Source organism: Anomaloglossus baeobatrachus, chromosome 4 (genome assembly GCF_048569485.1).
Source record: "Anomaloglossus baeobatrachus isolate aAnoBae1 chromosome 4, aAnoBae1.hap1, whole genome shotgun sequence".
NCBI lineage: Eukaryota > Metazoa > Chordata > Amphibia > Anura > Aromobatidae > Anomaloglossus > Anomaloglossus baeobatrachus.
Genome location: NC_134356.1, coordinates 493012992 through 493025186, shown reverse-complemented (window position 1 = coordinate 493025186; position 12195 = coordinate 493012992). Strand labels below are relative to the sequence as shown.

General features: G+C 45.1%; 1 protein-coding gene across 1 annotated transcript in view; it reads left to right on the top strand.

Annotated features, from left to right (window-relative positions):
- Positions 1–12195, top strand: part of TNFAIP8L3 (TNF alpha induced protein 8 like 3) — a 157553-nt gene that overhangs the window by 48171 nt on the left and 97187 nt on the right. The window lies entirely within an intron of this gene.

Sequence of the window (12195 nt, the reverse complement as noted above, 5' to 3'; positions counted from 1 at the left end):
ACCATCCCCATCATCTTCCCCCTTTTTAAACTGACACCGCAGCATCCCAGAACAAGAACCGCGGCCCGGTAATGAGTGCCCCGCCCCAGTACGGGTGCGTCACAGACATCCAGGATCTGTTAAGTATGATTCTCCTGGGAAGGAGGGTCTGCTTTTTTTGGGGGGTAAACTTACCCCCAATTCGTGTTTCCCTGAGAATAAGCCTTACCCTAAAAATAAGCTCTAGCGCATTTTTCGGGGCCAAAAATAATACAAGACAGTGTTGCAACACAGTATCTAGCCATCTATCTATCTATGCATATATCTAATGTATAGAACAATATGGAGCAGCACAAAAAAGATTTTAAATATCGGTGCAAATGCTGTTCGACAATATCCAATTGTCCCAAATAGGTAAATTAATAAATAGAAGCAGAACGCCCAAAACGGTGCAAACAGTGGGTTTATTAGCCGGCCTGGTGTGGTGACATTTTGGTAACAATGAACCTTTTATCAAGCCAATAAATTGTATGTAATCATTATGTGGAATATGTGTAGAACAAGTACATGTGAATGAGGCCTTACCCTATTGATAATGGTCCCAGCCACTTTTTATTGCTCGCTATTTTTCCATACTGGGATTCTCACTTGCGGCATATGATGCCGGCGTACTGATTACCGTAGTTATTCTCCTTGGAGTTGAAAAGCTGAAGCATAGTTTCACATTGTAGAACATAAATGCTAATTACCGATAGAAAAGCCTGCAGCGGACATGAGTTTTGTTTTTAAAGCTTTCTTTGCATACAGATTTGTTCTTTAGTTGCATTGTCCCAATATGACACTTGTGTGTTGTATAATATTCATTATGTATAACACTGAGAAATGCATTTAGTGTGCTTCGCTGGCACGGCCCGTCAGTGTTACCCCTAGCAGTAATAAAAACTTACTTCATCACATGTAATGTAATACTGTACATTTTAGAGGATTTTGGCCAGAGACAAACTGCAATTGAAAGTTTGGATACAAGTATTACATTTCGTATGTGCTTTGAGGGTTCACTATATTTTTCCACACAGTGTTCCAGTGATATTTGTGTCATTTGCTTTGACTTTCAGGGCAATCCCCTCGTGTAATGAATTCCAGCCGGGAAGTCAGTGGAAACCCATTACATGTTACAGATGTCAATTCTGAACTTGTCACATTGAAAATTAGAACATTTGAGAACAATCATTAGAGAAGTGCTGAACCTTGTGAATAATGTTCTTGAGTGAATCTTAAAGGGATCCTGTCACCAGATTTTGTCCTTCTAAACTAAAACTAGCACCTTAAGCACTGCGTTTGCTGAATTCTATAAATGTGCACGTTACACCCTGACCTTCCCTCCTCCCCCTGTAGACCTCACAAATACCTTTATAAAATCTCCAGCCATGTATGTAAATTGTCCGGTCCGATGGGCATCCTAATCTGCACCTCCAGTCCCTCCTTTAGCCGTCCTCTTGTGCTGATTGATGTGGATGACACTTCGGGCACCATCCACGTAGGTGGGCAAAACTTACGCCTGCGCAGACATATATTTCCGGCTCATGCAGGCACATTTCGCTCAGCCCTATTGCGGGCAGAGCTGAAAACATAGATGCGCCTGCGCGAACTGAGTTTTCTGCTCAGGCGTAAGATTTTGCCCAGCGATGTGGATGACGTCACCTGATTCATCCACATCACCGGCAAAATATTAGGCCTGTGCAGAGAACTCACCGATTTGCGCAGGTACACCTAGGTTTTTGGTTCTGTCTGCAATAGAACAGAGCGAAGTGTACCTGCACGAGCAAGGAAATATGTCTGTGCAGGTGCAAGATTCTGCCCGCCTACGTGGATGGTGCCCTAGGTGTCATCCACATCAATCAGCACAAGCGGACGGCCAAAGGAGGGACAGGAGGTGCAGATTAGGACGGACACTGGACCAGGCCGGACAATTTACAAACATAACTGGAGATTTTATAAAGGTATTTGTGGAGTCTAAAGGGGGGTCTGGGGGTAATCTACACCTTTATAAAATGCAGCACTGGTTTCGGTCTGTCTCCTGTGATTTGTGACCTGTTGGCAGCTCCAGTGTTTCATGAAGCGCTGTAGGTCACAACTTAATACAACTCTATGAAAGCCTCATTCTGGCCTCGTTCTGGTTCTCCCAGAGATGTATTGGGAGTTTGTGATGTATCTTCAGAGTTCGACTTCTGGTCAGTAAAATGTTATGGGCAAAAGACAGCACCGTGGGACTGGAGTAACATCAGTAAAAGGTGAAATCGCGGCAAGGTAAATATATGACAGGGGGCAGGGGACTAACATTTAAAGCGCCACGCTAATGCTGAAAAAAGCCCCAAAACAAAGCACTGGAGTGGTGTTTTACAGTAATTCTGCACAATTTCAGGAAGCAGCAGTAAAAGCAAAAGACATGGTGTGATTTTATTATTTTAAGTAGTTTTTAAAACCATGAATAACTTCTGCAGCTTGTTTTACATAGATTTATAGCAAATGTTATGACCGTGTCTGTATAAAACATCTGATGTATAGTTGTAGGCATCAGTTTTAGAACAAGTAGGTCATTATAGAAAAAATAAAGTTTTGACTTTATCCAAACAAACTATCTTTAGTTTAAGAAATGGTTTATTAACCTTGCAGAAGAATATACCAGATTGTATTAGTTGCATAGGTGCCTCCTGTACTCAATTTCATTTATATCTATTGATAAAGTTATCCATTCAGACTCTCATAGGTATCCTAAAATGTAATGAAAAGTTAAAAACTTTCTAAAATAAATGTTAGTTATTTTAAAGTATATCTTCTCTTTTCAATAAAATGCAATATTTATATACAGTTAGGTCCAGAAATATTTGGACAGTGACACAAGTTTTGTTATTTTAGCTGTTTACAAAAACATATTCAGAAATAAAATTATATATATATATATATATATATATATATATATATATATATATATATATATATATATATATATATATATATATATATATATATATATATATATATATAATATGGGCTGAAAGTGCACACTCCCAGCTGCAATATGAGAGTTTTCACATCCAAATCGGAGAAAGGGTTTAGGAATCATAGCTCTGTAATGCATAGCCTCCTCTTTTTCAAGAGACCAAAAGTAATTGGACAAGAGACTCTAAGGGCTGCAATTAACTCTGAAGGAGTCTCCCTCGTTAACCTGTAATCAATGAAGTAGTTAAAAGGTCTGGGGTTGATTACAGGTGTGTGGTTTTGCATTTGGAAGCTGTTGCTGTGACCAGACAACATGCGGTCTAAGGAACTCTCAATTGAGGTGAAGCAGAACATCCTGAGGCTGAAAAAAAGAAAAAATCCATCAGAGAGATAGCAGACATGCTTGGAGTAGCAAAATCAACAGTCGGGTACATTCTGAGAAAAAAGGAATTGACTGGTGAGCTTGGGAACTCAAAAAGGCCTGGGCGTCCACGGATGACAACAGTTGTGGATGATCGCCGCATACTTTCTTTGGTGAAGAAGAACCCGTTCACAACATCAACTGAAGTCCAGAACACTCTCAGTGAAGTAGGTGTATCTGTCTCTTAGTCAACAGTAAAGAGAAGACTCCATGAAAGTAAATACAAAGGGTTCACATCTAGATGCAAACCATTCATCAATTCCAAAAATAGACAGGCCAGAGTTAAATTTGCTGAAAAACACCTCATGAAGCCAGCTCAGTTCTGGAAAAGTATTCTATGGACAGATGAGACCAAGATCAACCTGTACCAGAATGATGGGAAGAAAAACGTTTGGAGAAGAAAGGGAACGACACATGATCCAAGGCACACCACATCCTCTGTAAAACATGGTGGAGGCAACGTGATGGCATGGGCATGCATGGCTTTCAATGGCACTGGGTCACTTGTGTTTATTGATGACATAACAGCAGACAAGAGTAGCCGGATGAATTCTGAAGTGTACCGGGATATACTTTCAGCCCAGATTCAGCCAAATGCCGCAAAGTTGATCGGACGGCGCTTCATAGTACAGATGGACAATGACCCCAAGCATACAGCCAAAGCTACCCAGGAGTTCATGAGTGCAAAAAAGTGGAACATTCTGCAGTGGCCAAGTCAATCACCAGATCTTAACCCAATTGAGCATGCATTTCACTTGCTCAAATCCAGACTTAAGACGGAAAGACCCACAAACAAGCAAGACCTGAAGGCTGCGGATGTAAAGGCCTGGCAAAGCATTAAGAAGGAGGAAACCCAGCGTTTGGTGATGTCCATGGGTTCCAGACTTAAGGCAGTGATTGCCTCCATAGGATTTGCAACAAAATATTGAAAATAAAATTTTTTTTTGGGGTTTGGTTTATTTGTCCAATTACTTTTGACCTCCTAAAATGTGGAGTGTTTGTAAAGAAATGTGTACAATTCCTACAATTTCTATCAGATATTTTTGTTCAAACCTTCAAATTAAACGTTACAATCTGCACTTGAATTCTGTTGTAGAGGTTTCATTTCAAATCCAATGTGGTGGCATGCAGAGCCCAACTCGCGAAAATTGTCTCACTGTCCAAATATTTCTGGACCTAACTGTATATATACTGTGTGCTTTTATTGCACAATGTACTTTATTACAGGAGTCTTGCAGCCCCAAAAATTAGTCCCCATACTACTCCTCTGCCGACCCCATATCAATGTGTCCAGAGTCCTTTGACAGTCTATTTATTGAGCTCCAGCAAAAGGAATCTGTCACCGGGTATTTGACGCTTAATCTGAGAACAGCAAAATGGTAGCAGTAGAGACCCATATTTCAGTGGTGTGTCACTTACTAGGCTGCTTAGTGTAGTTTTGATCAAATCAGTCCCTAGAAGAATAGTAAGGCCGGGGCTACACGGGGACTAATGCGATCCTCGCATGACACTCGGCTCGCGCTGGCAGCACAGCGAGAACCGAGTGTCATGCGAGTGTCACTGCGACTGAGGTCCAATCATGCGATCGAACCTCAGCTGAGGGGGATGGGCCGGCGCTGAGGAGGGGCTGGCCTGTATGGAGGAGGAGAGGGAGGGATTTATTGCCATTCTCGAACTGCACTCGCGGTACACTGGTGTACTGCGAGTACAGTGCGATGTTTCTCTCACCACATAGACTTGAATGGGTGCGAGAGAGAGAGGGACAGGGGATGGATAGCCTATAGGGTAAGCTGTTGTAGAACGGGGGTGCCATCAGGAACCTAGGGCCTTAAAACCTCCATAGATAGGCGGGGAAACGCCTTAACTAGGTAAAATTTTATAGGGACTGTTTCAAGAGCCTCCCCTTTTTTACCCTATTTCAATTTAGATTATTCTACCCAGCCTGGTGCACTTTATTCATGGTTGTTTGCCCATTGGCTTATGTGTATTATAGCGTACTTGCACTTACTTGTGGTTTATTGGGATTTTAGATAAATTAATAAATTGATTATTTTAAAATTTAAAGATTTTTGTTCACCTATTATTACAGGGTTATACAGAGCTCAGCATTCAGAGATCTGGTAGATCTATAGTAGACAAAATGGTGATTTTATAAAAATGTTACCAAGCAGCCCATTAAGTGATTGATCGCAGAAATCAGTGAGTCTACCCCTACATTTAGCTGCTTTTAGATGAGGTAACTAAAATCTTTTGACAGGTTACCACTAAAGACCGCTACACACGCTTCAATATATCTCACAATCCGTCGTTGGGGTCAAGTTGTAAGTGACGCACATCCGGCATCGTTTGTGAGGTATCTGCGTGTGACAGCTACGTGCGATCAGGATTGAACGCAAAACCGTTGATCGCAAACACATCGTATCTTTGTCTAGAATTGAGCGTTTTGTTGAATGAACCTAGTCAATTGTAACGTGTGACATCCCTCATATGATTTTGGTGTCTGATGCTATGTGCGCAGGTGTGCGCTCTGCACCGCAGCTTAAAAAAGGTCCGCTTCAGAGCGCAGCTGAAAAGCTGCGTTCTGAAGCGCCTCACAATGTCTGTCATTCACTAATCTCTGTCAGTCGGTCACTATCTCTGTCCCTCACTCTCTGTCCATGTCAGTCTATCCCCCTCTCTCATATACTCACCGATCCCCGGCGCTGCACGGCATTCACACTGCTCCGGCGGCTTTTACTGTTTTGAAACAGCCGGCCGCCCATTAAACAATCTCGTATTCCCTGCTTTCCCCGCCCACCGGCGCCTATGATTGGTTACAGTGAGACACGCCCCCACACTGAGTGACAGGTGTCACACTGCACCCAATCACAGCAGCCAGTGGGCGTGTCTATACTGTGTAGTGAAATAAATAATTAAATAATTAAAAAAAACGGCGTGCGGTCCCCCCCAATTTTAAAACCAGCCAGATAAAGCCATACGGCTGAAGGCTGGTATTCTCAGGATGGGGAGCTCCACGTTATGGGGATCCCCCCAGCCTAACAATATCAGCCAACAGCCGCCCAGAATTGCCGCATACATTATATGCGACAGTTCTGGGACTGTACCCGGCTCTTCCCGATTTGCCCTGGTGCGTTGGCAAATCGGGGTAATAAGGAGTTATTGGCAGCCCATAGCTGCCAATAAGTCCTAGATTAATCATGTCAGGCGTCTATGAGACACCTTCCATGATTAATCTGTAAATTACAGTAAATAAACACACACACCCGAAAAAATCCTTTATTAGAAATAAAAAACACAAACATATACCCTGGTTAACCACTTTAATCAGCCCCAAAAAGCCCTCCATGTCCGGCGTAATCCAGGATGCTCCAGCGTCGCTTCCAGCGCTGCTGCATGGAGGTGACCGGAGCTGCAGAATACACCGCCGCTCCGGTCACCTCCACGCAGCTAATGAAGACAGCCGTGCGATCAGCTGAGCTGTCACTGAGGTTACCTGCTGTCACTGGATCCAGCGGTGGCCGCGGGTAACCTCAGTGACAGCTCAGCTGATCGCGCTACTCACCTCAGTTGCTGCGTGGAGGTGATAGGAGCGGCGGTGAGTAGCGCGATCAGCTGAGCTGTCACTGAGGTTACCCGCGGCCACCGCTGGATCCAGTGACAGCGGGTAACCTCAGTGACAGCTCAGCCGATCGCGCGGCTGTCTTCAGTTGCTGTGTGGAGGTGACCGGAGCGGCGGTGTATTCTGCAGCTCCGGTCACCTCCATGCAGCAGCGCTGGAAGCGACGCTGGATCATCCTGGATTACGCCGGACATGGAGGGTTTTTTTGGCCTAATTAAAGTGGTGAACCAGGGTATATGTTTGTGTTTTTTATTTCTAATAAAGGATTTTTTTCGGGTGTGTGTGTTTATTTACTCTAATTTACAGATTAATCATGGTAGGTGTCTCATAGACCCCTGACATGATTAATCTAGGACTTATTGGAAGCTATGGGCTGCCAATAACTCCTTATTACCCCGATTTGCCAACGCACCAGGGCAAATCGGGAAGAGCCGGGTACAGTCCCAGAACTGTCGCATATAATGTATGCGGCAATTCTGGGCGGCTGTTGGCTGATATTGACAGGCTGGGGGGCTCCCCATAACGTGGAGCTCCCCATCCTGAGAATACCAGCCTTCAGCCGTATGGCTTTATCTGGCTGGTTTTAAAATTGGGGGGGACCGCACACCATTTTTTTTAATTATTTAATTATTTATTTCACTACACAGTATAGACACGCCCACCGGCTGCTGTGATTGGGTGCAGTGTGACACCTGTCAGCGTGGGGGCGTGTCTCACTGTAACCAATCATAGGCGCCGGTGGGCGGGGAAAGCAGGGAATATGAGATTGTTTAATGGGCGGCCGGCTTTTTCAAAACAGTAAAAGCCGCCGGAGCAGTGTGAATGCCGTGCAGCGCCGGGGATCGGGGATTGGTGAGTATATGAGAAAGGGCTGCTCAATTCACTTACTCAGGAGTTTAGCGGTCACCGGTGAGCCCTTCACTGGTGACCGCTAATCAGGGCGCGACACAGACAGAGCCGCAGCATGACCGTGAAGTCAGGTGAAGTTCACCCAAGTTCATTCTGACAGTGCGGCTCTTTCTGTGTCTGCTGTCATCTGCCATTCAGCTCTGCTACATGGCTGTCTGTGTCTGCTGTTAGCGGCCATGTAGCAGAGCTGAACGGCAGATGACATAGTAAAAACGCATCCCTACACATTACACACGCTTGGCAAGTCAATAAATAAAAAAAAAAGGTGCCCAATGCATATGTCACAGAACACATGATCTAAAGGATCGCACACAAAATTGATCAATTTAACATAGACTACTAACGCTCGTGTGACAGCAAATGAACGACCTACGTGCAATCTCATAAGATCCCGTATGCAACCTGGGCGTGTCACATCGCAAATGCGATTGTACAACTAATTGCAACGTGTAAAGTGGGCTTAAGGGTATGTGTACATGCTACATCTTTGTGGTGACCACAAAGATGCACGTTTTTGGGCCCAAAAAAACGCTCCCTCGGCATGCATTTTTTGCCGTGTTTTTTTACAGCGTTTTTGCCCAGTTCATTTTTAAAGTCAAATGTATTGACTGGAACAGCTTAAGGCTATGTGCGCACGTTGCGTATTTGCATGCAGTTACGCTGCGATCTGCACCGCAGCGTAACTGCATGCATCCTGCGTCCCCAGCATAATCTATGAAGATTATGCAGGAGACGTGCGCACGTGGCGTATTAGAGAGCAGCGCTTCGGCCGCTGCCCGAAGCGCGCGTTCTAAGAAGTGACATGTCACTTCTTTCCTGCGCTCTGCATGAATCCCCCGTTCTGTCTATGGGAGGGGCTGCACTCAGAGCGCATGGAATCGGCTTTTTTTTTTTTCACTTTCTGCAGCGATTTGAAGCGCATGTGTGCTGTTCAAATCGCTGCAGAAATTTCTGCAGGGACAAACGCTACATGCGCACATAGCCTTAAAGCGCTGGCAAAAACACAGAATTTACATGCTTCATCTTTGTGGTCACCACAAAGACTCAGCCAAAAAAAGCTGCAACATGCGGACAGAAAAAAATGAAATCTCATAGACTTTTCTTGGGAAGGAAATGCATGCTGCACCCAAAAAAGTGAAAAAACGCAGCGTGCGCACATAGCCTAACCCTGCAGCTAATCACTCATATATCTACACAACTGAGATATTTGAAGTTGCAATGATTGACTGCAGCAGTTCCATCTTGTGTCAATATAGCATGATGAATCCATGACCATCAGAGCCACAAGGACGCAAAAGGGAACAAAAGTGAATTAATGAAGTAAATATTACTCCTTTTGTATTTACATCATTTTAAGGACCTGATCACATCAAGTGTAGGTCTACATTTAGTATGTACAAAGGGAAGCTCCGATTATACATGCTAAACATGTCCACAGGGGTCGATTGTCTAAAGGAAGTTAAAGCCGCTTTACATGCAGCGACATCGCTAGCGATGTCACTAGCTATCACACCCGCCCCCGTTGTGCGTGTGTCACGGGCAAATCGCTGCTCATGGTGAACAATATCACTAGTACGCGTCACACGAACTTACCTTCCTAACGACATCGCTGTGGCCAGCAAACAAACTCTTTTTTTAAGGGGGAGGTTCGTGCGGCGTCACAGCGACGTCACACAGCAGCCTGCCAATAGAAGTGGAGGGGCGGAGAGCAGCCGCATTAACGTCACTCCCACCTCGTAGCCGGGGAACGCAGGAACGCTGTTGTTCGTCATTCCCGGGGTGTCACACGTAGCGATGTGTGCTGCCTCAGGAACGACAAACAACCTGCGTCCTAAAAGATCAATGATTTTTTGTAAAGGAACGACGTGTCAACAATCAACGATTTTTCCCTTTTTTCGGATCGTTAGCGGTCGCTCATAGGTGTCACACACAACGACGTCGCTAACAACGCCGGATGTGCGTCATGAATTCCATGACCCCAGTGATATCTCGTTAGCGATATCATTGCGTGTAATGGGGCCTTTAGAGTGTCACATTGGTCGCTAACTCACCAGTGGTACAAAAAAAACATAGTAGACAATATGAGTTTAATTCAGTGTTTTGTTTTATTTTAATAAACAGTGCTAATCCATCCTTTGGAAGCCAGTAATAAAATCTGCATAACTATTTTAGAAAGCAAGCCCATGTGTGATGGATGCCTGCATCCATTAAAAGGAAACTGTCAGCAGGTTTTTGCTATGTAATCTGAAGACCGAAGGAGATAGTGGCTGACGCATAGAGTTCAGCAATGTGTCATTTATTCCTCTGTGTGCTGTTATAGTGAAGGTTTTATCACCTGGGACTACACTAGTCCTACAGTAAAACATGTAGACAGATGCAGCAGCACAGTGAATGCAGACTCAGTGATAACAGTGGAACAAGATGGAGATTTGTAAACTATTTACAGTATCAAGGATTAAAATGCAATTTTGAGGAAAACGGCAGATTATAAGACAGCAGATGTACTGTTATACAATCAATACAATTTAAAATCACAAACTTTTTCCATACAATTTCCCACACAATATTCAAATGAGTGCAACGTATTTTGCTCATCAATCTCCATCTAGTCACTGAAACAGTCCTTGCCGTCCTCACTAGAATTATCAAGAGTGTTAACCGTAACGGGCTCTAACTGGAGTCAGCTCAGTTTCCCGTTAAGCTGCAAATCACACCAGCTATCTCCATCTCTCAGGGGCATAGCTGAAGTCTGTACCGTTACAGGGACCTCCTGGCCTCAAGTACATTGTATCTGAACTAGGCTTCATGATCTTTTCAGCTCAAATGGGCGTACTCTTCGGTAACTCCCTCTTTGGCCACTTGTTCCTTTTCGCTCTTCAGTAACTCAGACCCTTCAGCTAACATGCTTGTCCTCTTTGATCAGGTAGTCCTTGCAACTTACACAGTCATCTTCTTTAGTAACGCTGTCCTTCCAGCTCACACGTTCGTCCTCTTCGGTAACTTGGTGCTTCCAGCTAACATGGTCATCCTTTTCAGCAACTTGGTCATTCCAGCTCATGCATTCGACCTCCCTCAGATACTGCACGCCATTACTCTTACCCAATTTAGCTTGCTTGGTAAAAGATAGGATGATGACTCCACCTCTGTTATAACCTCAAAGGATTTCATATTTTCCAGCTGCATCATAGATGATCACATGTCCCTGCCCCTTCTTGATTCTCTTCCCCTGGGAATATACTCCACATTATTTCATTATCTTGGATCCGGTCCTAATTAGGAGTTCCTGTTCTTCAAACTATCCAGCAGATGGGGATATTTGCTCACACAGATTTCTCCTGTGCATGCTATGATATGGGAAAACTCTACTTCGTTACATGACCACACCCCTCCCCCTTTGATTAACACCTATGACTATAGATCTTCTACATAGAGAGCTTGGTGTGGGGGTTAAAAATCTGAGCTCTGCTTCATTGCTATATCTAAATCTCTGATTGTGTTGTTGCGGGCGGAGGCCAGACCGCAGCTAAGGGGCTGCTCGGGGACACTTGGATCCGGGGTTTTTCTGTGGCTCGAGTGGGAACCGGACCCAGGCTCAAGCAGCAGTCCGCCGCCCACAAGTGAAAAAGGGGATATTTACAAGGAAGATGGTCTGTGATGCCACCCGTGAGTTGCGGTGATGAGATGGTAGCACCGCCGCTTCCCCCAGGGCTTGTGCCCGGGACTGATGGAGCGGGGCAGCAAGATGGGATCCCCTCCACTGGTAGGAGAGTTGTAGTCCCGGGGCCCAGTTGGGAGTTGTGGTGGTGGCAGGGATTGCAGGGAATAGTACACTCACAGCTCGGTTGTTCTGGTGCTGGATGAGGTTGTATTGATGTGGAGGGTCAGTAAACAGAGTCTTTTGTAAACCAAATTGCTGGTAACTGGTGCCCTCGGCTGCTGTGAGGATGAGCCCCTCACCCAGGGGTGTACTTCAGGTGCTCTTCTCCTGCCTGAGGTCTGCGTCTGCTCCGTTCACAGGTTCGGACCGGGTCCTGAAAGTCGGCACCGGGGGGCCACTACCCTGTCCCGGTCCACTTCGGGTCCCACAAGCGGCTGGCCTATTCCTGAGGCCCTTACTGCCCCTCTTCCCCAGCTCCACACAGGAGCGCTTTCCAGACTCTATGCTTCCTGCAGACTGACTGCTCACTGCAAACTAGAAACTCCCTATGTAGTTCCCTCCCAGACACTTCAGACCTCTCTGCTCCGCCCACTGGTGTTGTGTGTCACA